General features: G+C 46.9%; 13 non-coding genes across 13 annotated transcripts; 7 read left to right on the forward strand and 6 right to left on the reverse strand.

The window, feature by feature from the left end:
- Positions 1 to 1,437: 1,437 nt before the first annotated feature.
- LOC135000722 (U1 spliceosomal RNA) lies at positions 1,438 to 1,601 on the reverse strand. The gene has a single exon (XR_010202554.1). It is a non-coding gene; the product is annotated as a U1 spliceosomal RNA (small nuclear RNA).
- A 656-nt stretch (positions 1,602 to 2,257) lies between these two features.
- Positions 2,258 to 2,420, reverse strand: LOC135000727 (U1 spliceosomal RNA). The gene has a single exon (XR_010202559.1). It is a non-coding gene; the product is annotated as a U1 spliceosomal RNA (small nuclear RNA).
- Positions 2,421 to 2,572: 152 nt separating this feature from the next.
- On the reverse strand, positions 2,573 to 2,736 carry LOC135000723 (U1 spliceosomal RNA). The gene has a single exon (XR_010202555.1). It is a non-coding gene; the product is annotated as a U1 spliceosomal RNA (small nuclear RNA).
- Positions 2,737 to 3,410: 674 nt separating this feature from the next.
- LOC135000737 (U1 spliceosomal RNA) lies at positions 3,411 to 3,573 on the reverse strand. The gene has a single exon (XR_010202565.1). It is a non-coding gene; the product is annotated as a U1 spliceosomal RNA (small nuclear RNA).
- A 152-nt stretch (positions 3,574 to 3,725) lies between these two features.
- Positions 3,726 to 3,889, reverse strand: LOC135000717 (U1 spliceosomal RNA). The gene has a single exon (XR_010202551.1). It is a non-coding gene; the product is annotated as a U1 spliceosomal RNA (small nuclear RNA).
- A 1,381-nt stretch (positions 3,890 to 5,270) lies between these two features.
- Positions 5,271 to 5,344, reverse strand: TRNAN-AUU (transfer RNA asparagine (anticodon AUU)). The gene has a single exon. It is a non-coding gene; the product is annotated as a tRNA-Asn (tRNA).
- A 6,778-nt stretch (positions 5,345 to 12,122) lies between these two features.
- Positions 12,123 to 12,286, forward strand: LOC135000715 (U1 spliceosomal RNA). Its single transcript, XR_010202549.1, has one exon. It is a non-coding gene; the product is annotated as a U1 spliceosomal RNA (small nuclear RNA).
- Positions 12,287 to 12,438: 152 nt separating this feature from the next.
- On the forward strand, positions 12,439 to 12,601 carry LOC135000728 (U1 spliceosomal RNA). Its single transcript, XR_010202560.1, has one exon. It is a non-coding gene; the product is annotated as a U1 spliceosomal RNA (small nuclear RNA).
- Positions 12,602 to 13,272: 671 nt separating this feature from the next.
- Positions 13,273 to 13,436, forward strand: LOC135000718 (U1 spliceosomal RNA). The gene has a single exon (XR_010202552.1). It is a non-coding gene; the product is annotated as a U1 spliceosomal RNA (small nuclear RNA).
- A 152-nt stretch (positions 13,437 to 13,588) lies between these two features.
- Positions 13,589 to 13,751, forward strand: LOC135000741 (U1 spliceosomal RNA). Its single transcript, XR_010202569.1, has one exon. It is a non-coding gene; the product is annotated as a U1 spliceosomal RNA (small nuclear RNA).
- Positions 13,752 to 14,424: 673 nt separating this feature from the next.
- Positions 14,425 to 14,588, forward strand: LOC135000724 (U1 spliceosomal RNA). Its single transcript, XR_010202556.1, has one exon. It is a non-coding gene; the product is annotated as a U1 spliceosomal RNA (small nuclear RNA).
- Positions 14,589 to 14,740: 152 nt separating this feature from the next.
- LOC135000738 (U1 spliceosomal RNA) lies at positions 14,741 to 14,903 on the forward strand. Its single transcript, XR_010202566.1, has one exon. It is a non-coding gene; the product is annotated as a U1 spliceosomal RNA (small nuclear RNA).
- Positions 14,904 to 15,558: 655 nt separating this feature from the next.
- Positions 15,559 to 15,722, forward strand: LOC135000714 (U1 spliceosomal RNA). Its single transcript, XR_010202548.1, has one exon. It is a non-coding gene; the product is annotated as a U1 spliceosomal RNA (small nuclear RNA).
- Positions 15,723 to 21,667: the final 5,945 nt, after the last annotated feature.

Below are 21,667 nucleotides of genomic sequence, written 5' to 3' on the forward strand. Positions count from 1 at the left end.
AAAACCAAAACACAAAACCCGAAAAATTTCCGGTGCACATCTCTAGTGGCCATGCCATGTCATTGTGCAGGAGCCAGCACCGCTCACACACTAGTCTCCGGTGCAGCCCCCAACCCCCGGGACACCCGGAGCAACAAAATGTAGATTCAGGCCACCAGGCCACGCCCCTACCTATGAAACCATGCCTCCTTTTTACCATTGCGCTGCTTATCTGCGCGCACTGCATTACAATCTCCCTCGCCACCTCTCTGGGTGTCACCAGTGATAGTGACACCTCTGCCATGCTTGTAGCAGCTGGTCTTAAGATCTACGCCTCAAGCCCTGAGTGTTTGCCCTTGTGACTTGTTGATCATCATAGCAAAGCAGATGCTTACAGAAAACTGCAGGGGCTTAGATTGAAAATAAAAAAAATTGATGGGTATAAGGTAGAGAGGAGCGGGTTCGGTTCTCCGAGAACCGAATTCCCCACGAACTCCACGTGGTTTACACTGGTACGAGGCAGGCTCGGTTGTTCCCGCCTGACTCGGAAAACCTGAACAAGGGAAAATGTCATCATCCCGCTGTCGGATTCTTGCGAGATTCGGATTCCATATAAAGAGCTGCGCGTTGCCGCCATTTTTACTCGTGCATTGAAGAGAGAGCGGAGAGGACGTGGCTATGTTCTCTCAGTGGAAATCTCAATATCAGTGCTCAGTATCAGTGGATACTTATTGCTGCTCAGTAATACTAGTAGTGTGTCTCTCCTGCTCAGTGTCAGTTCTCAGTAGTATCCTCATCAGTGCTCAGTATCACTGCTCATTGTCTTGTGCTGCATTGTTGTGCTCAGCATACTACAGTACATTACTAATAGTCCAGTGCTGCATCTTGCTGCTCAGTGTCAGTTCTAGTATCCTCATCAGTGCTCACTATCACTGCTCATTGCATTGTGGTGTTCTGTATACTACAGTAACATAGTAATATAGTAACATATAGTAACATAGTTTTTGAGGTTGAATAGAGGGAAATTGCCCATCGTGTTCAACCTGTTTTAAGTTGTGATGATTCTACATACTTGCTGAATAATGTTTTATGACTAGTTAGCTACTACAACTCATGTTACCCCCGGATTAACCATGTTGATATTTTAAGTATTATAACCTTGGATAGCTTTTTCATTCAGAAATGTATCCATTCCTTTTTTAAATCCAATTACAGAGTCCGCCATTACCACCTTCCCTGGCAGGGAATTCCACATCCTGATTGCCCTAACAGTGAAGATCATAGTATCTCACCTGGCAGGTAAGTAGGAGTTGGGCCAGAGCTGTGGAGGATTGCTGCTCGGGCACCCCCTGTCAAGTGAAGGAGATCCAACTGAGGCAGCACAAGGGAACTCTCGAAAGAAGAACAAGGCTAGAGGAAGATCTGAGACAAAGAAATCTGACTTTTACCAGAGCTGACCAGAGGAAAGCACAAACACAGTCCCCCACTACCACAAATAATGCAGTCGAGTTTCCCACATTTGGGGAAATTACAGGGGTCAGCATACCCAGAATGCAATGAATGAACCTCACCCTGGGAGAACAATCTTCATGACCATGGTATCGCCTATGCAAAATAAGTATGATTTGGGATAGGGCTGGGGAGGGCCGCTGCTCAGGCACATCTCTGTCAAGTAAAGGAGATTCAACTGAGGCAGCACAAGGGAACTCTCATCTGGGGACAACAACTGCAGGGAGAACACATATTTTCAGATGAACATGGGAGGGCAGAAGGCTGCCTAATACTGAAGCACCCCCAAACAACAAACCAAATGCAACAACTAGTACAAGCATTCCTGGGGGAAGTTCTGCAGAAGACGGATTTGCATACGGTGATGTCATCCAAGCAGTGGGCCAAAGTTGTCTGGAACCCTCATCTGCATATGAAAAGAGAAAAGGGGTATGCAGGGCATGGCGGCCTTTTGCGGCGCTTGGATGACCCTTAGTTCGCATTAAACACCCCCACCCTCCTTCGGTGTGGGGCTCATGTTGACAATGCCCCAGCCCCTGAAGCATTCAAGCTGATTTCTTACAGCAGCTTGGCACTGTAACAGCTCCAGAGCTGCTCTGTAAGGCAAGTAAAAAGGGTGTGTAGTTTGCATTGTGCATTGGAAGGCACAAAGTAAGCAGACAGGAGGAGAAGTCAGGATAGTGCACAAGGGTATAAAAGGGAGGGGCTCAAGAAAAAAGAAGTGGAAACAGACAGCAAACTAGGCTGGAGAGAGACCTGAGACAAAGAGATCTGAATTATACGAGAGCCGACCAGGGGAAACACAAATTATGCAGTCAAGTTTCCCACATTTGGGGAAATCGCAGGGGCAGCACACCCAGAGTGCAATGGGTGAGCCTTGCCCTGGGAGAAGCACCTTCATGATCATAGTATCTCACCTGGCAGGTAAGTAGGAGTTGGGCTTGAGCTGGGGAGGGTCGCTGCTCGGGCACCCCCCTGTCAAGTGAAGGAGATCCAACTGAGGCAGCACAAGGAAACTCTCGAAAGAAGAACAAGGCTAGAGGAAGATCTGAAACAAAGAAATCTGACTTTTACCAGAGCTGACCAGAGGAAAACACAAACACAGTCCCCCACTACCACAAATAATGCAGTCGAGTTACCCACATTTGGGGAAATCACAGGGGTCAGCATACCCAGAATGCAATGAATGAACCTCACCCTGGGAGAATAATCTTCATGACCATGGTATCTCCTATGCAAAATAAGTATGATTTGGGATAGGGCTGGGGAGGGCCGCTGCTCAGGCACATCTCTGTCAAGTAAAGGAGATTCAACTGAGGCAGCACAAGGGAACTCTCATCTGGGGACAACAACTGCAGGGAGAACACATATTTTCAGATGAACATGGGAGGGCAGAAGGCTGCCTAATACTGAAGCACCCCCAAACAACAAACCAAATGCAACAACTAGTGCAAGCATTCCTGGGGGAAGGCCTGCCGCAGATGGATTTGCATATGGTGATGTCATCCAAGCAGTGGGTCAAAGTTGGCTACAACCTTCGTCTGCATATGAAAAGAGAAAAGGGGCGTGCAGGGCATGGCGGCCTTTTGCGGTGCTTGGATGACCCTTAGTTTGCATTAAACACCCCCACCCTCCTTCGGTGTGGGTCTCATGTTGGCCATGCCCCAGCCCCTGAAGCATTCAAGCTGATTTCTTGCAGCAGCATGGCACTGTAACAGCTCCAGAGCTGCTCTGTAAGGCAAGTAAAAGGGTGTGGGCCCTGCAGCACTACCTGTAGTTTGCATTGTGCATTGGAAGGCACAAAGTAAGCAGACAGGAGGAGAAGTCAGGATAGTGCACAAGGGTATAAAAGGGAGGGGCTCAAGAAAAAAGAAGTGGAAACAGACAGCAAACTAGGCTGTAGAGAGACCTGAGACAAAGAGATCTGAATTATACGAGAGCCGACCAGGGGAAACACAAATTCTGCAGTCAAGTTTCCCACATTTGGGGAAATCGCAGGGGCAGCACACCCAGAGTGCAATGGGTGAGCCTTGCCCTGGGAGAAGCACCTTCATGATCATAGTATCTCACCTGGCAGGTAAGTAGGAGTTGGGCTAGAGCTGGGGAGGGTCGCTGCTCGGGCACCCCCCTGTCAAGTGAAGGAGATCCAACTGAGGCAGCACAAGGGAACTCTCGAAAGAAGAACAAGGCTAGAGGAAGATCTGAGACAAAGAAATCTGACTTTTACCAGAGCTGACCAGAGGAAAACACAAACACAGTCCCCCACTACAACAAATAATGCAGTCGAGTTACCCACATTTGGGGAAATCACAGGGGTCAGCATACCCAGAATGCAATGAATGAACCTCACCCTGGGAGAACAATCTTCATGACCATGGTATCTCCTATGCAAAATAAGTATGATTTGGGATAGGGCTGGGGAGGGCCGCTGCTCAGGCACATCTCTGTCAAGTAAAGGAGATTCCACTGAGGCAGCACAAGGGAACTCTCATCTGGGGACAACAACTGCAGGGAGAACACATATTTTCAGATGAACATGGGAGGGAAGAAGGCTGCCTAATACTGAAGCACCCCCAAACAACAAACCAAATGCAACAACTAGTGCAAGCATTCCTGGGGGAAGGCCTGCAGCAGATGGATTTGCATATGGTGATGTCATCCAAGCAGTGGGTCAAAGTTGGCTTCAACCCTCGTCTGCATATGAAAAGAGAAAAGGGGCATGCAGGGCATGGCGGCCTTTTGCGGCGCTTGGATGACCCCTAGTTCGCATTAAACACCTCCACCCTCCTTCGGTGTGGGGCTCATGTTGGCTATGCCCCAGCCCCTGAAGCATACAAGCTGATTTCTTGCAGCAGCTGGGCACTGTAACAGCTCTAGAGCTGCTCTGTACGGCAAGTAAAAGGGTGTGGGCCCTGCAGCACTACCTGTAGTTTGCATTGTGCATTGGAAGGCACAAAGTAAGCAGACGGGAGAAGTCAGGATAGTGCGCAAGGGCATAGAAGGGAGCAGCTCAAGAAAAGAGAAGTGGAAACAGACAGCAAACTAGGCTGGAGAGAGACCTGAGACAAAGAGATCTGAATTATACGAGAGCCGACCAGGGGAAACACAAATTATGCAGTCAAGTTTCCCACATTTGCGGAAATCTGTCACCAGAAGAGCAATGCAAAATGTACAAGTGATATATTAAAATCATCTTCCATCTTGAATTTCAATGAAGCATTGGGACAACAATTTTGTGAGAAACATCTTCACCCATAAAGAAAGATTTTCTTAATTCCTTATCTGTGTGCTGATTAGATATTACCTTGTTTTCACATTAAACAGACTTCCACATGAGAAAGCAGCAAGGATGCAGTAACGTTTATGTTTCCTGGTGTCAACCTGTATTATTTCAGTAGACATTGAAATGAGGATGCATCTTGCTGCCTTTCCAATGTAGCAAGTTTAATTCAGTAGTAGGTGAAAAAACATTCCTACAAAGGTGTTAATCAGAGACTTGGCTTTGTGGACACTTTTCAGAGAGCAAATTTGTTAGCATAAAAATAAAGTCAGAAAATGAAGAGCTGTTTAATCACTCAATTGGACTTTTCTGCCAGCATAATTTTTTTTTCTCTGCAACCCACTGCTAAATTGTGCTTCCTAGCTGTTTTTTATAAAATCACTTAATCAAATCTAACTCTGATTACATCAGAGAAGGCCAGGTACCCTACACCATAAGAGGGGGTTTGAAATTTTGACTTGTCTACTTAAAGATCACCAAAATCTGATCACAAGGTCAATTACATCCCTGGGTGGGATTGAACCACCAACCTTTTGGTTAATAGCCAAACATGCTAACCGATTGCACCACAGAGACACCTCGTAAAAGTCCATTCTGACAAAGGCTAATAAGCATTCATCTAGAACGTTTCCTAGAAAAACTTTAAAAAGTCAATAATCTGGAGAGTTTTTGTAAGAAACACATTGCTACTTTCCCATGATGAGTGAGTGCTTCAGGATCTCTTGCACTTACATGAGCAGCAGAGTACTGCAACGGAAGCATGCTGGGCCCATAACCCAGAGGTAGGCAGATTGAAACTATCTTCTGCTATATGCATTGTTTTTTGTTAATTAAAGTAATCCAAAACTGGGATTGATATTTTGGCTCTTTTATTTTTACTTAAAGTACAATAACTTTTACCATTTTAATTTGTTTTAATAGTATATTGACAGTATTGTTTTCTTTCAAAAATCCACTTAATTTTCTTTACCCTATTATTAAAATGGTAATTGACAAAAACAAACTACATTGTCACCAGAAGAGCAGTACAAAATGTACAAGTGATATATTAAAATCATCATTCCAGCTTGAATTTCAATGATGCTTTGGTGCAACAATTTTGTGAGAAACATCTTCACCCATAAAGAAAGATTTTCTTAATTCCTTACCTGTGTGCTGATTAGATATCACCTTGTTTTCACATTAAACAGACTTCCCCATGAGGAAGCAGCAAGGATGCAGTGACGTTTATGTTTCCTGGTGTCAACCTGTATTATTTCAGTAGACATTGAAATGAGGATGCATCTTGCTGCCTTTCCAATGAAGCAAGTTTAATTCAGTAATAGGTGAAAAACCATTCCTACAAAGGTGTTAATCAGAGACTTTACTTTGTGGACACTTTTCAGAGAGCAAATTTGTTAGCATAAACATAAAATCAGAAAATGAAGAGCTGTTTAATCACTCAATTGGACTTTTCTGCCAGCATAGTTTTTTTTCTCTGCAACCCACTGCTAAATTGTGCTTCCTAGCTGTTTTTTATAAAATCACTTAATCAAATCTAACTCTGATTACATCAGAGAAGGCCAGGTACCCTACACCATAAAAGGGAGTTTGACATTTTGACTTGTCTACTTAAAGATTACCAAAATCTAATCACAAGGTCAATTACATCCATGGGTGGGATTGAACCACCAACCTTTTGGTTAATAGCCAAACATGCTAACCGATTGCACCACAGAGACACCTCGTAAAAGTATATACTGACAAAGGCTAATAAGCATTCATCTAGAACGTTTCCTAGAAAAACTTTAAAAAGTCAATAATCTGGAGAGTTTTTGTAAGAAACACATTGGTACTTTCCCATGATGAGTGAGTGCTTCAGGATCTCTTGCACTTACATGAGCAGCAGAGTACTGCAACGGAAGCATGCTGGGCCCATAACCCAGAGGTAGGCAGATTGAAACTATCCTCTGCTATATGCATTGTTTTTTGTTAATTAAAGTAATCCAAAACTGGGATTGATATTTTGGCTCTTTTATTTTTACTTAAAGTACAATAACTTTTACCATTTTAATTTGTTTTAATAGTATATTGACAGTATTGTTTTCTTTCAAAAATCCACTTAATTTTCTTTACCCTATTATTAAAATGGTAATTGACAAAAACAAACTACATTGTCACCAGAAGAGCAGTACAAAATGTACAAGTGATATATTAAAATCATCTTTCCAGCTTGAATTTCAATGATGCTTTGGTGCAACAATTTTGTGAGAAACATCTTCACCCATACCCAAGACTTACTAGGCTGAATATGTATACACTAGAAAAGAGGTGCCTAAGAGGAGATATTATTAATATCTTCAAATATGTAAAGATACATAACAAAGAGTTATCAGAGGAATTATTTATTAAAAGAACACGTGGTCACTCGCTGCGACTGGAGGAAATTCAGAATGCAATGGAGGAAAGGGTTCTTCACTGTTAGGGCAATCAGGATGGGGAATTCCCTGCCAGGGAAGGTGGTAATGGCGGACTCTGTAATTGGATTTAAAAAAGGAATGGATACATTTCTGAATGAAAAAGCTATCCAAGGTTATAATACTTAAAATATCAACATGGTTAATCCGGGGGTAACATGAGTTATAGTAGTTAACTAGTCATAAAACATTATTCAGCAAGTATGTAGAATCATCACAACTTAAAACAGGTTGAACACGATGGGCAATTTGCCTCTATTCAACCTCAAAAACTATGTTACTATATGTTACTATATTACTGTAGTATACAGAACACCACAATGCAATGAGCAGTGATAGTGAGCACTGATGAGGATACTAGAACTGACACTGAGCAGCAAGATGCAGCACTGGACTATTAGTAATGTACTGTAGTATGCTGAGCACCACAATGCAGCACAAGACAATGAGCAGTGATACTGAGCACTGATGAGGATACTACTGAGAACTGACACTGAGCAGGAGAGACACACTACTAGTATTACTGAGCAGCAATAAGTAACCACTGATACTGAGCACTGATATTGAGATTTCCACTGAGAGAACATAGCCACGTCCTCTCCGCTCTCTCTTCAATGCACGAGTAAAAATGGCGGCAACGCGCAGCTCTATATATAATATCCGAATCTCGCGAGAATCCGACAGCGGGATGATGACATTTTCCCTTGTTCAGGTTTTCCGAGTCAGGCGGGAACAACCGAGCCTGCCTCAGACCAGTGTAAACCACGTGGAGTTCGTGGGGAATTCGGTTCTCGGAGAACCGAACCCGCTCCTCTCTACCTTATACCCATCAATTTTTTTTATTTTCAATCTAAGCCCCTGCAGTTTTCTGTAAGCATCTGCTTCGCTATGATGATCAACAAGTCACAAGGGCAAACACTCAGGGCTTGAGGCATAGATCTTTGGACCAGCTGCTACAAGCATGGCAGAGGTGTCACTATCACTGGTGACACCCAGAGAGGTGGCGAGGGAGATTGTAATGCAGTGCGTGCAAATAAGCAGCGCAATGGTAAAAAGGAGGCATGATTTCATAGGTAGGGGCGTGGCGTGGCCTGGTGGCCTGAATCTACATTTTGTTGCTCCGGGTGTCCCGGGGGTTGGGGGCTGCACCCAGGGACTAGTGTGTAAGCGGTGCTGGCTCCTGCACAGTGACAGGGCATGGCCACCCAGTATGACACCTCCCTTCTTGACCATGCTGTAATTGCAGTCGCACTGCAGTTCAGCGTGATCATAAACAATGGTGTAGCCTCCTGCTGGTGCAGACTGTATGTGCGCGCAGGAAGCCGCCACCATTTTTGTGATCACAGCGGCTGAATGTGATGTCATACAGCCGCTGTGACCACGCCCCCTGTGTCTCCTCCATTGCAGACCCCATTTTGAAGCCTTGCCCCCGCACTGCTCCATCCCTGACTTGGAAATGGAGTGTTGCTGACCCCACTCTCCCCCCCTGCCCCGATTGACAGGCAGAGGCGATCGCATGCAGGCACATGCGTATGCTCTTAGCAATTTTTGCAGTTGGATTGCTTATTGTGATTGCAATCCAACCTGAATCAGGCCCTATTACCTATCACATAGCGCTGCGGGCAGTACAAAATTGGGTTAATATAGGAGAAAAACCCCCAGACCTGTGCTCCTTAACTGTACCTGGTGGCTAGTGGAGCGGCTGCCCAGTAATCAGTGTCCACCCCAGTGCGCACACGGCCCACCCCCTACGGCCACGCTCCCCTTAATCAGCGGCCTCGTGATCCGGAAGGGCGGTGTGTGTGTGACTGACCTTAGGAAGAAACCGGAGCCTCCGCTGCAGTGACCCAGCAACCAGGGCACGGGAGTATACAGCGCCGCTGGGAGTGATGAAGCTGCAGTAAAGATGTCTATTAGACCTAGCCTGCTGCAGCCCTTGTAGATTCTCATAAAACAAGTTCTTCTTTTCTTGTCAAAATTAATAGCTAAGAATAGGCTGCCTGAGGCAGGCCCCTGTTAAGTGGCCTGCTACTGAAGGCACCAACTACAAACTGAGCTCCCTGTTCATGGAAGCGGGGTTATAGAGGAGGATGCGCTGAGCATCTTGGGAACAGTCAAAAGCTTTGAGCCGGTTGGTGCCTCAGATCAAGATCCTACTCTACACCCCAATGTGAATCCTTGTGGAGTCCAGTGTACCCCACAGAAGAAATTAATGTGTCACACCCATTGGCAGCAACCTTAGAATAGCTGCTGACGGGCACAATTGAGAAAGGAAGGGGGGGGGGGCATTTGAATCCAGCACATAGATGCAATTCAAATATGTAATTTGTACCTTCCTATTTTAAAATATAATGGATGAACCTCACCCTGTGAGAACAATCTTCATGATCAAGAGATCTAATATGTAAAATAAGTATGAGTTGGGATAGGGCTGGGGAGGGTGGCAGCTCGGGCAGCCCCTCCCCCGTCAAGTTAAGGAGATTCAACTGAGGAAGCACAAGGGAACTCTCGTCTGGGGACAACAACTGCAGGGAGACCACATCTTTTCAGATGAACATGGGAGGGCGGAAGGCTGCCTAATACTGAAGCACCATCAAATATCAAACCATATGCAACAACTAGTACAAGCATTCCTGGGGGAAGGTCTGCAGCAGACGGATTTGCATACGGTGATGTCATCCAAGCAGTGGGCCAAAGTTGGCTGGAACCCTCATCTGCATATAAAAAGAGAAAAGGGGCATGCAGGGCATGGCGGCCTTTTGCAGTGCTTGGATGACCCCTAGTTCGCATTAAACACCCCCACCCTCCTTTGGTGTGGGGCTCATGTTGGCCATGCCCCATCCCCTGAAGCATTCATGCTGATTTCTTGCAGCAGCTGGGCACTGTAACAGCTCCAGAGCTGCTCTGTAAGGCAAGTAAAAGGGTGTGGGCCCTGCAGCACCACCTGTAGTTCGCATTGTGCGTTGGAAGGCACAATACGGGAGGAGAAGTCAGGATAGTACACAAGGGCATCCTTTTCTCTTAGTCCGTAAAGGATGCTGGGGTCACATTAAGAACCATGGGGTATAGATGGGATCCGCAAGAGACATGGGCACTTTAAGACTTTCAAAGGGTGTGAACTGGCTCCTCCCTCTATGCCCCTCCTCCAGACTCCAGTTATAGGAACTGTGCCCAGGGAGACGGACATTTCGAGGAAATGATTTATTGTTAAACTAAGGTGAGCATCTTACCAGCTCACACCTTAAGCATGCCGCAGAACGTGGCAGAACGTGTCATTCAACAGAACACAAGCCAACGGCATGAACAATTGCAGCAAGAAGGCCAGGTACCCTACACCATAACAGGGGTTTTCGAAATTTTGACTTGTCTACTTAAAGATCACCAAAATCTGATAACAAGGTCAATTACATCCCTGGGTGGGATTGAACCACAAACCTTTTGGTTAATAGCCGTACACACTAACTGATTGCGCCAGAGCGACACTTTGCAAAAGTACATACTGACAAAGGCTAATAAGCATTCTCATGCTGCTTTCTCATGTGGAAGTCTGTTTAATGTGAAAACAAGGTGATATCTAATTAGCACACAGGTAAGGAATTAAGAAAATCTTTATTTAAGGGTGAAGATGTTTCTCACAAAATTTTTGCCCCAATGCATCATTGAAATTCAAGCTGGAAAGATGATTTTAATATATCACTTGTACATTTTGTATTGCTCTTCTGGTGACAATGTAGTTTGTTTTTGTCAATTACCATTTTAATAATAGGGTAAAGAAAATTAAGTGGATTTTTGAAAGAAAACAATACTGTCAATATACTATTAAAACAAATTAAAATGGTACAAGTTATTGTACTTTAAGTAAAAATAAAAGCTAAAATATCAATCCCAGTTTTGGATTACTTTAAATGGACTGCAGATCTCTCTTGGCCTGGACCTATGGGGGTCAAATGCAGGACATTGCATGTCAGCCATGTTGTCACATCTCGGCTGAAAGAATACAAAATTATATATATACAGTCACTTGAAAACATTATTGGTGATTATTCCTGCAGGTAATCACCACACCTTAGATCACATATAATTTGTGATCCTCCTTTCTCTATTCAAACGTGACAGCAAGGCTCACCCATTGCACTCTGGGTGTGCTGCTCCTGCGATTTCCCCAAATGTGGGAAACTTGACTGCATAATTTGTGTTTCCCCTGGTCGGCTCTCGTATAATTCAGATCTCTTTGTCTCAGGTCTCTCTCCAGCCTAGTTTGCTGTCTGTTTCCACTTCTCTTTTCTTGAGCTGCTCCCTTCTATGCCCTTGCGCACTATCCTGACTTCTCCCGTCTGCTTACTTTGTGCCTTCCAATGCACAATGCAAACTACAGGTAGTGCTGCAGGGCCCACACCCTTTTACTTGCCGTACAGAGCAGCTCTGGAGCTGTTACAGAGCCCAGCTGCTGCAAGAAATCAGCTTGAATGCTTCAGGGGCTGAGGCATAGCCAACATGAGCCCCACACCGAAGGAGGGTGGAGGTGTTTAATGCGGACTAGGGGTCATCCAAGCGCCGCAAAAGGCCGCCATGCCCTGCACGCCCCTTTTCTCTTTTCACATGCAGACGAGGGTTGAAGCCAACTTTGACCCACTGCTTGGATGACATCACCATATGCAAATCCATCTGCTGCAGGCCTTCCCCCAGGAATGCTTGCACTAGTTGTTGCATTTGGTTTGTTGTTTGGGGTTGCTTCAGTATTAGGCAGCCTTCTGCCCTCCCATGTTCATCTGAAAATATGTGTTCTCCCTGCAGTTGTTGTCCCCAGATGAGAGTTCCCTTGTGCTGCCTCAGTTGAATCTCCTTTACTTGACAGAGATGTGCCTGAGCAGCGGCCCTCCCCAGCCCTATCCCAAATCATACTTATTTTGCATAGGCGATACCATGGTCATGAAGATTGTTTTCCCAGGGTGAGGTTCATTCATTGCATTCTGGGTATGCTGACCCCTGTGATTTCCCCAAATGTGGGAAACTCGACTGCATTATTTGTGGTAGTGGGGGACTGTGTTTGTGCTTTCCTCTGGTCAGCTTTGGTAAAAGTCAGATTTCTTTGTCTCAGATCTTCCTCTAGCCTTGTTCTTCTTTCGAGAGTTCCCTTGTGCTGCCTCAGTTGGATCTCCTTCACTTGACAGGGGGGTACCCGAGCAGCGACCCTCCCCAGCTCTAGCCCAAATCCTACTTACCTGCCAGGTGAGATACTATGATCATGAAGGTGCTTCTCCCAGGGCAAGGCTCACCCATTGCACTCTGGGTGTGCTGCTCCTGCGATTTCCCCAAATGTGGGAAACTTGACTGCATAATTTGTGTTTCCCCTGGTCGGCTCTCGTATAGTTCAGATCTCTTTGTCTCAGGTCTCTCTCCAGCCTAGTTTGCTGTCTGTTTCCACTTCTCTTTTTTTGAGCTGCTCCCTTCTATGCCCTTGCGCACTATCCTGACTTCTCCCGTCTGCTTACTTTGTGCCTTCCAATGCACAATGCAAACTACAGGTAGTGCTGCAGGGCCCACACCCTTTTACTTGCCGTACAGAGCAGCTCTAGAGCTGTTTCAGTGCCCAGCTGCTGCAAGAAATCAGCTTGTATGCTTCAGGGGCTGGGGCATAGCCAACATGAGCCCCACACCGAAGGAGGGTGGAGGTGTTTAATGCGAACTAGGGGTCATCCAAGCGCCGCAAAAGGCCGCCATGCCCTGCACGCCGCTTTTCTCTTTTCATATGCAGACGAGGGTTGAAGCCAACTTTGACCCACTGCTTGGATGACATCACCATATGCAAATCCATCTGCTGCAGGCCTTCCCCCAGGAATGCTTGCACTAGTTGTTGCATTTGGTTTGTTGTTTGGGGGTGCTTCAGTATTAGGCAGCCTTCTTCCCTCCCATGTTCATCTGAAAATATGTGTTCTCCCTGCAGTTGTTGTCCCCAGATGAGAGTTCCCTTGTGCTGCCTCAGTTGAATCTCCTTTACTTGACAGAGATGTGCCTGAGCAGCGGCCCTCCCCAGCCCTATCCCAAATCATACTTATTTTGCATAGGAGATACCATGGTCATGAAGATTGTTCTCCCAGGGTGAGGTTCATTCATTGCATTCTGGGTATGCTGACCCCTGTGATTTCCCCAAATGTGGGTAACTCGACTGCATTATTTGTTGTAGTGGGGGACTGTGTTTGTGTTTTCCTCTGGTCAGCTCTGGTAAAAGTCAGATTTCTTTGTCTCAGATCTTCCTCTAGCCTTGTTCTTCTTTCGAGAGTTCCCTTGTGCTGCCTCAGTTGGATCTCCTTCACTTGACAGGGGGGTGCCCGAGCAGCGACCCTCCCCAGCTCTAGCCCAACTCCTACTTACCTGCCAGGTGAGATACTATGATCATGAAGGTGCTTCTCCCAGGGCAAGGCTCACCCATTGCACTCTGGGTGTGCTGCCCCTGCGATTTCCCCAAATGTGGGAAACTTGACTGCAGAATTTGTGTTTCCCCTGGTCGGCTCTTGTATAATTCAGATCTCTTTGTCTCAGGTCTCTCTACAGCCTAGTTTGCTGTCTGTTTCCACTTCTTTTTTCTTGAGCCCCTCCCTTTTATACCCTTGTGCACTATCCTGACTTCTCCTCCTGTCTGCTTACTTTGTGCCTTCCAATGCACAATGCAAACTACAGGTAGTGCTGCAGGGCCCACACCCTTTTACTTGCCTTACAGAGCAGCTCTGGAGCTGTTACAGTGCCAAGCTGCTGCAAGAAATCAGCTTGAATGCTTCAGGGGCTGGGGCATGGCCAACATGAGACCCACACCGAAGGAGGGTGGGGGTGTTTAATGCAAACTAAGGGTCATCCAAGCACCGCAAAAGGCCGCCATGCCCTGCACGCCCCTTTTCTCTTTTCATATGCAGACGAAGGTTGAAGCCAACTTTGACCCACTGCTTGGATGACATCACCATATGCAAATCAATCTGCGGCAGGCCTTCCCCCAGGAATGCTTGCACTAGTTGTTGCATTTGGTTTGTTGTTTGGGGGTGCTTCAGTATTAGGCAGCCTTCTGCCCTCCCATGTTCATCTGAAAATATGTGTTCTCCCTGCAGTTGTTGTCCCAGATGAGAGTTCCCTTGTGCTGCCTCAGTTGAATCTCCTTTACTTGACAGAGATGTGCCTGAGCAGCGGCCCTCCCCAGCCCTATCCCAAATCATACTTATTTTGCATAGGAGATACCATGGTCATGAAGATTATTCTCCCAGGGTGAGGTTCATTCATTGCATTCTGGGTATGCTGACCCCTGTGATTTCCCCAAATGTGGGTAACTCGACTGCATTATTTGTGGTAGTGGGGGACTGTGTTTGTGTTTTCCTCTGGTCAGCTCTGGTAAAAGTCAGATTTCTTTGTTTCAGATCTTCCTCTAGCCTTGTTCTTCTTTCGAGAGTTCCCTTGTGCTGCCTCAGTTGGATCTCCTTCACTTGACAGGGGGGTGCCCGAGCAGCGACCCTCCCCAGCTCAAGCCCAACTCCTACTTACCTGCCAGGTGAGATACTATGATCATGAAGGTGCTTCTCCCAGGGCAAGGCTCACCCATTGCACTCTGGGTGTGCTGCCCCTGCGATTTCCCCAAATGTGGGAAACTTGACTGCAGAATTTGTGTTTCCCCTGGTCGGCTCTCGTATAATTCAGATCTCTTTGTCTCAGGTCTCTCTCCAGCCTAGTTTGCTGTCTGTTTCCACTTCTTTTTTCTTGAGCCCCTCCCTTTTATACCCTTGTGCACTATCCTGACTTCTCCTCCTGTCTGCTTACTTTGTGCCTTCCAATGCACAATGCAAACTACACACCCTTTTACTTGCCTTACAGAGCAGCTCTGGAGCTGTTACAGTGCCAAGCTGCTGTAAGAAATCAGCTTGAATGCTTCAGGGGCTGGGGCATTGGCAACATGAGCCCCACACCGAAGGAGGGTGGGGGTGTTTAATGCGAACTAAGGGTCATCCAAGCGCCGCAAAAGGCCGCCATGCCCTGCATACCCCTTTTCTCTTTTCATATGCAGATGAGGGTTCCAGCCAACTTTGGCCCACTGCTTGGATGACATCACCGTATGCAAATCCGTCTTCTGCAGAACTTCCCCCAGGAATGCTTGTACTAGTTGTTGCATTTGGTTTGTTGTTTGGGGGTGCTTCAGTATTAGGCAGCCTTCTGCCCTCCCATGTTCATCTGAAAATATGTGTTCTCCCTGCAGTTGTTGTCCCCAGATGAGAGTTCCCTTGTGCTGCCTCAGTTGAATCTCCTTTACTTGACAGAGATGTGCCTGAGCAGCGGCCCTCCCCAGCCCTATCCCAAATCATACTTATTTTGCATAGGCGATACCATGGTCATGAAGATTGTTCTCCCAGGGTGAGGTTCATTCATTGCATTCTGGGTATGCTGACCCCTGTGATTTCCCCAAATGTGGGAAACTCGACTGCATTATTTGTGGTAGTGGGGGACTGTGTTTGTGCTTTCCTCTGGTCAGCTCTGGTAAAAGTCAGATTTCTTTGTCTCAGATCTTCCTCTAGCCTTGTTCTTCTTTCGAGAGTTCCCTTGTGCTGCCTCAGTTGGATCTCCTTCACTTGACAGGGGGTGCCCGAGCAGCAATCCTCCACAGCTCTGGCCCAACTCCTACTTACCTGCCAGGTGAGATACTATGATCTTCACTGTTAGGGCAATCAGGATGTGGAATTCCCTGCCAGGGAAGGTGGTAATGGCGGACTCTGTAATTGGATTTAAAAAAGGAATGGATAAATTTCTGAATGAAAAAGCTATCCAAGGTTATAATACTTAAAATATCAACATGGTTAATCCGGGGGTAACATGAGTTGTAGTAGCTAAGTAGTCATATAACATTATTCAGCAAGTATGTAGAATCATCACAACTTAAAACAGGTTGAACACGATGGGCAATTTGCCTCTATTCAACCTCAAAAACTATGTTACTATATGTTACTATATTACTATGTTACTGTAGTATACAGAACACCACAATGCAATGAGCAGGGATAGTGAGCACTGATGAGGATACTAGAACTGACACTGAGCAGCAAGATGCAGCACTGGACTATTAGTAATGTACTGTAGTATGCTGAGCACAACAATGCAGCACAAGACAATGAGCAGTGATACTGAGCACTGATGAGGATACTACTGAGAACTGACACTGAGCAGGAGAGACACACTACTAGTATTACTGAGCAGCAATAAGTATCCACTGATACTGAGCACTGATATTGAGATTTCCACTGAGAGAACATAGCCACGTCCTCTCCGCTCTCTCTTCAATGCACGAGTAAAAATGGCGGCAACGCGCAGCTCTTTATATGGAATCCGAATCTCGCGAGAATCCGACAGCGGGATGATGACATTTTCCCTTGTTCAGGTTTTCCGAGTCAGGCGGGAACAACCGAGCCTGCCTCGTACCAGTGTAAACCACGTGGAGTTCGTGGGGAATTCGGTTCTCGGAGAACCGAACCCGCTCCTCTCTACCTTATACCCATCAATTTTTTTTATTTTCAATCTAAGCCCCTGCAGTTTTCTGTAAGCATCTGCTTTGCTATGATGATCAACAAGTCACAAGGGCAAACACTCAGGGCTTGAGGCGTAGATCTTAGGACCAGCTGCTACAAGCATGGCAGAGGTGTCACTATCACTGGTGACACCCAGAGAGGTGGCGAGGGAGATTGTAATGCAGTGCGCGCAGATAAGCAGCGCAATGGTAAAAAGGAGGCATGGTTTCATAGGTAGGGGCGTTGCCTGGTGGCCTGAATCTACATTTTGTTGCTCCGGGTGTCCCGGGGGTTGGGGGCTGCACCGGGGACTAGTGTGTGAGCGGTGCTGGCTCCTGCACAGTGACATGGCATGGCCACTAGAGATGTGCACCGGAAATTTTTCGGGTTTTGTGTTTTGGTTTTGGGTTCGGTTCCGCGGCCGTGTTTTGGGTTCGAACGCGTTTTGGCTAAACCTCACCGAATTTTTTTTGTCGGATTCGGGTGTGTTTTGGATTCGGGTGTTTTTTTCAAAAAACCCTAAAAAACAGCTTAAATCATAGAATTTGGGAGTCATTTTGATCCCAAAGTATTATTAACCTCAATAACCATAATTTCAACTCATTTTCAGTCTATTCTTAACACCTCACACCTCACAATATTATTTTTAGTCCTAAAATTTGCACCGAGGTCGCTGGATGACTAAGCTCAGTGACCCAAGTGGCCGACACAAACACCTGGCCCATCTAGGAGTGGCACTGCAGTGTCACGCATGATGGCCCTTCCAAAAAACACTCCCCAAACAGCACATGACGCAAAGAAAAAAAGAGGCGCAATGAGGTAGCTGTGTGACTAAGCTCAGCGACCCAAGTGGCCGACACAAACACCTGGCCCATCTAGGAGTGGCACTGCAGTGTCACGCAGGATGGCCCTTCCAAAAAACACTCCCCAAACAGCACATGACGCAAAGAAAAAAAGAGGCGCAATGAGGTAGCTGTGTGACTAAGCTCAGCGACCCAAGTGGCCGACACAAACACCTGGCCCATCTAGGAGTGGCACTGCAGTGTCACGCAGGATGGCCCTTCCAAAAACACTCCCCAAACAGCACATGACGCAAAGAAAAAAAGAGGCGCAATGAGGTAGCTGTGTGACTAAGCTCAGCGACCCAAGTGGCCGACACAAACACCTGGCCCATCTAGGAGTGGCACTGCAGTGTCACGCAGGATGGCCCTTCCAAAAAACACTCCCCAAACAGCACATGACGCAAAGAAAAAAAGAGGCGCAATGAGGTAGCTGTGTGACTAAGCTCAGCGACCCAAGTGGACGACACAAACACCTGGCCCATCTAGGAGTGTCACTGCAGTGTCACGCAGGATTGCCCTTCCAAAAAACACTCCCCAAACAGCACATGACGCAAAGAAAAAAAGAGGCGCAATGAGGTAGCTGTGTGACTAAGCTCAGCGACCCAAGTGGCCGACACAAACACCTGGCCCATCTAGGAGTGGCACTGCAGTGTCACGCAGGATGGCCCTTCCAAAAAACACTCCCCAAACAGCACATGACGCAAAGAAAAATAAAAGAAAAAAGAGGTGCAAGGTGGAATTGCCTTGGGCCCTCCCACCCACCCTTATGTTGTATAAACAGGACATGCACACTTTAACCAACCCATCATTTCAGTGACAGGGTCTGCCACACGACTGTGACTGAAATGACGGGTTGGTTTGGACCCCCACCAAAAAAGAAGCAATTAATCTCTCCTTGCACAAACTGGCTCTATAGAGGCAAGATGTCCACCTCATCATCATCCTTCGATTCATCACCGTGTACATCCCCCTCCTCACAGATTATCAATTCGTCCCCACTGGAATCCACCATCTCAGCTCCCTGTGTACTTTGTGGAGGCAATTGCTGCTGGTCAATGTCTCCACGGAGAAATTGATTATAATTCATTTTAATGAACATCATCTTCTCCACATTTTCTGGAAGTAACCTCGTACGCCGATTGCTGACAAGGTGAGCGGCGGCACTAAACACTCTTTCGGAGTACACACTTGTGGGAGGGCAACTTAGGTAGAATAAAGCCAGTTTGTGCAAGGGCCTCCAAATTGCCTCTTTTTCCTGCCAGTATACGTACGGACTGTCTGACGTGCCTACTTGGATGCGGTCACTCATATAATCCTCCACCATTCTTTCAATGGTGAGAGAATCATATGCAGTGACAGTAGACGACATGTCCGTAATCGTTGGCAGGTCCTTCAGTCCGGACCAGATGTCAGCATCAGCAGTCGCTCCAGACTGCCCTGCATCACCGCCAGCGGGTGGGCTCGGAATTCTGAGCCTTTTCCTCGCACCCCCAATTGCGGGAGAATGTGAAGGAGGAGCTGTTGACCGATCAAGTTCCGCTTGACTTGATAATTTTCTCACCAGCAGGTCTTTGAACCCCTGCAGACTTGTGTCTGCCGGAAAGAGAGATACAACGTAGGTTTTAAATCTAGGATCGAGCACGGTGGCCAAAATGTAGTGCTCTGATTTCAACAGATTGACCACCCGTGAATCCTGGTTAAGCGAATGAAGGGCTCCATCCACAAGTCCCACATGCCTAGCGGAATCGCTCTGTCTTAGCTCCTCCTTCAATGTCTCCAGCTTCTTCTGCAAAAGCCTGATGACGGGAATGACCTGACTCAGGCTGGCAGTGTCTGAACTGACTTCACGTGTGGCAAGTTCAAAAGGTTGCAGAACCTTGCACAACGTTGAAATCATTCTCCACTGCGCTTGAGACAGGTGCATTCCACCTCCTATATCGTGGTCAGATGTATAGGCTTGAATGGCCTTTTGCTGCTCCTCCATCCTCTGAAGCATATAGAGGGTTGAATTCCACCTCGTTACCACTTCTTGCTTCAGATGATGGCAGGGCAGGTTCAGGCGTTTTTGGTGTTGCTCCAGTCTTCTGTACGTGGTGCCTGTACGCCGAAAGTGTCCCGCAATTCTTGTGGCCACCGACAGCATCTCTTGCACGCCCCTGTCGTTTTTTAAATAATTCTGCACCACCAAATTCAAGGTATGTGCAAAACATGGGACGTGCTGGAATTTGCCCAGATATAATGCACGCACAATATTGCTGGTGTTGTCCGATGCCACAAATCCACAGGAGAGTCCAATTGGGGTAAGCCATTCTGTGATGATCTTCCTCAGTTGCCGTAAGAGGTTTTCAGCTGTGTGCGTATTCTGGAAAGCGGTGATACAAAGCGTAGCCTGCCTAGGAAAGAGTTGGCGTTTGCGAGATGCTGCTACTGGTGCCGCCGCTGTTGTTCTTGCGGCGGGAGTCAATACATCTACCCAGTGGGCTGTCACAGTCATATAGTCCTGAGTCTGCCCTACTCCACTTGTCCACATGTCCGTGGTTAAGTGGACATTGGGTACAACTGCATTTTTTAGGACACTGGTGAGTCTTTTTCTGAGGTCTGTGTACATTTTCGGTATCGCCTGCCTAGAGAAATGGAACCTAGATGGTATTTGGTACCGGGGACACAGTACCTCAATCAAGTCTATAGTTGGCTCTGAAGTAATGATGGATACCGGAACCACGTTTCTCACTGCCCAGGATGCCAAGGCCTCAGTTATCCGCTTTGCAGCAGGATGACTGCTGTGATATTTCATCTTCCTTGCAAAGGACTGTTGGACAGTCAATTGCTTGGTGGAAGTAGTAAAAGTGGTCTTACGACTTCCCCTCTGGGATGACCATCGACTCCCAGCAGCAACAACAGCAGCGCCAGCAGCAGTAGGCGTTACACTCAAGGATGCATCGGAGGAATCCCAGGCAGGAGAGAACTCGTCAGAATTGCCAGTGACATGGCCTGCAGGACTATTGGCATTCCTGGGGAAGGAGGAAATTGACACTGAGGGAGTTGGTGGGGTGGTTTGCGTGAGCTTGGTTACAAGAGGAAGGGATTTACTGGTCAGTGGACTGCTTCCGCTGTCGCCCAAAGTTTTTGAACTTGTCACTGACTTATGATGAATGCGCTGCAGGTGACGTATAAGGGAGGATGTTCCGAGGTGGTTAACGTCCTTACCCCTACTTATTACAGCTTGACAAAGGCAACACACGGCTTGACACCTGTTGTCCGCATTTCTGTTGAAATACTTCCACACCGAAGAGCTGATTTTTTTGGTATTTTCACCAGGCATGTCAATGGCCATATTCCTCCCACGGACAACAGGTGTCTCGCCGGGTGCCTGACTTAAACAAACCACCTCACCATCAGAATCCTCCTTGTCAATTTCCTCCCCAGCGCCAGCAACACCCATATCCTCCTCATCCTGGTGTACTTCAACACTGACATCTTCAATCTGACTATCAGGAACTGGACTGCGGGTGCTCCTTCCAGCACTTGCAGGGGGCATGCAAATGGTGGAAGGTGCATGCTCTTCACGTCCAGTGTTGGGAAGGTCAGGCATCGCAACCGACACAATTGGACTCTCCTTGTGGATTTGTGATTTTGAAGAACGCACAGTTCTTTGCTGTGCTTTTGCCAGCTTAAGTCTTTTCATTTTTCTAGCGAGAGGCTGAGTGCTTCCATCCTCATGTGAAGCTGAACCACTAGCCATGAACATAGGCCAGGGCCTCAGCCGTTCCTTGCCACTCCGTGTGGTAAATGGCATATTGGCAAGTTTACGCTTCTCCTCCGACGATTTTTATTTAGATTTTTGAGTCCTTTTTTTACTGATCTTTTGTGTTTTGGATTTTACATGCTCTGTACTATGACATTGGGCATCGGCCTTGGCAGACGACGTTGATGGAATTTCATCGTCTCGGCCATGACTAGTGGCAGCAGCTTCAGCACGAGGTGGAAGTGGATCTTGATCTTTCCCTATTTTTGGAACCTCAACATTTTTGTTCTCCATATTTTAATAGGCACAACTAAAAGGCACCTCAG

The sequence above is a fragment of the Pseudophryne corroboree genome, unplaced genomic scaffold, assembly GCF_028390025.1.
Source record: "Pseudophryne corroboree isolate aPseCor3 unplaced genomic scaffold, aPseCor3.hap2 scaffold_1568, whole genome shotgun sequence".
NCBI classification, from domain to species: Eukaryota; Metazoa; Chordata; class Amphibia; order Anura; family Myobatrachidae; genus Pseudophryne; species Pseudophryne corroboree.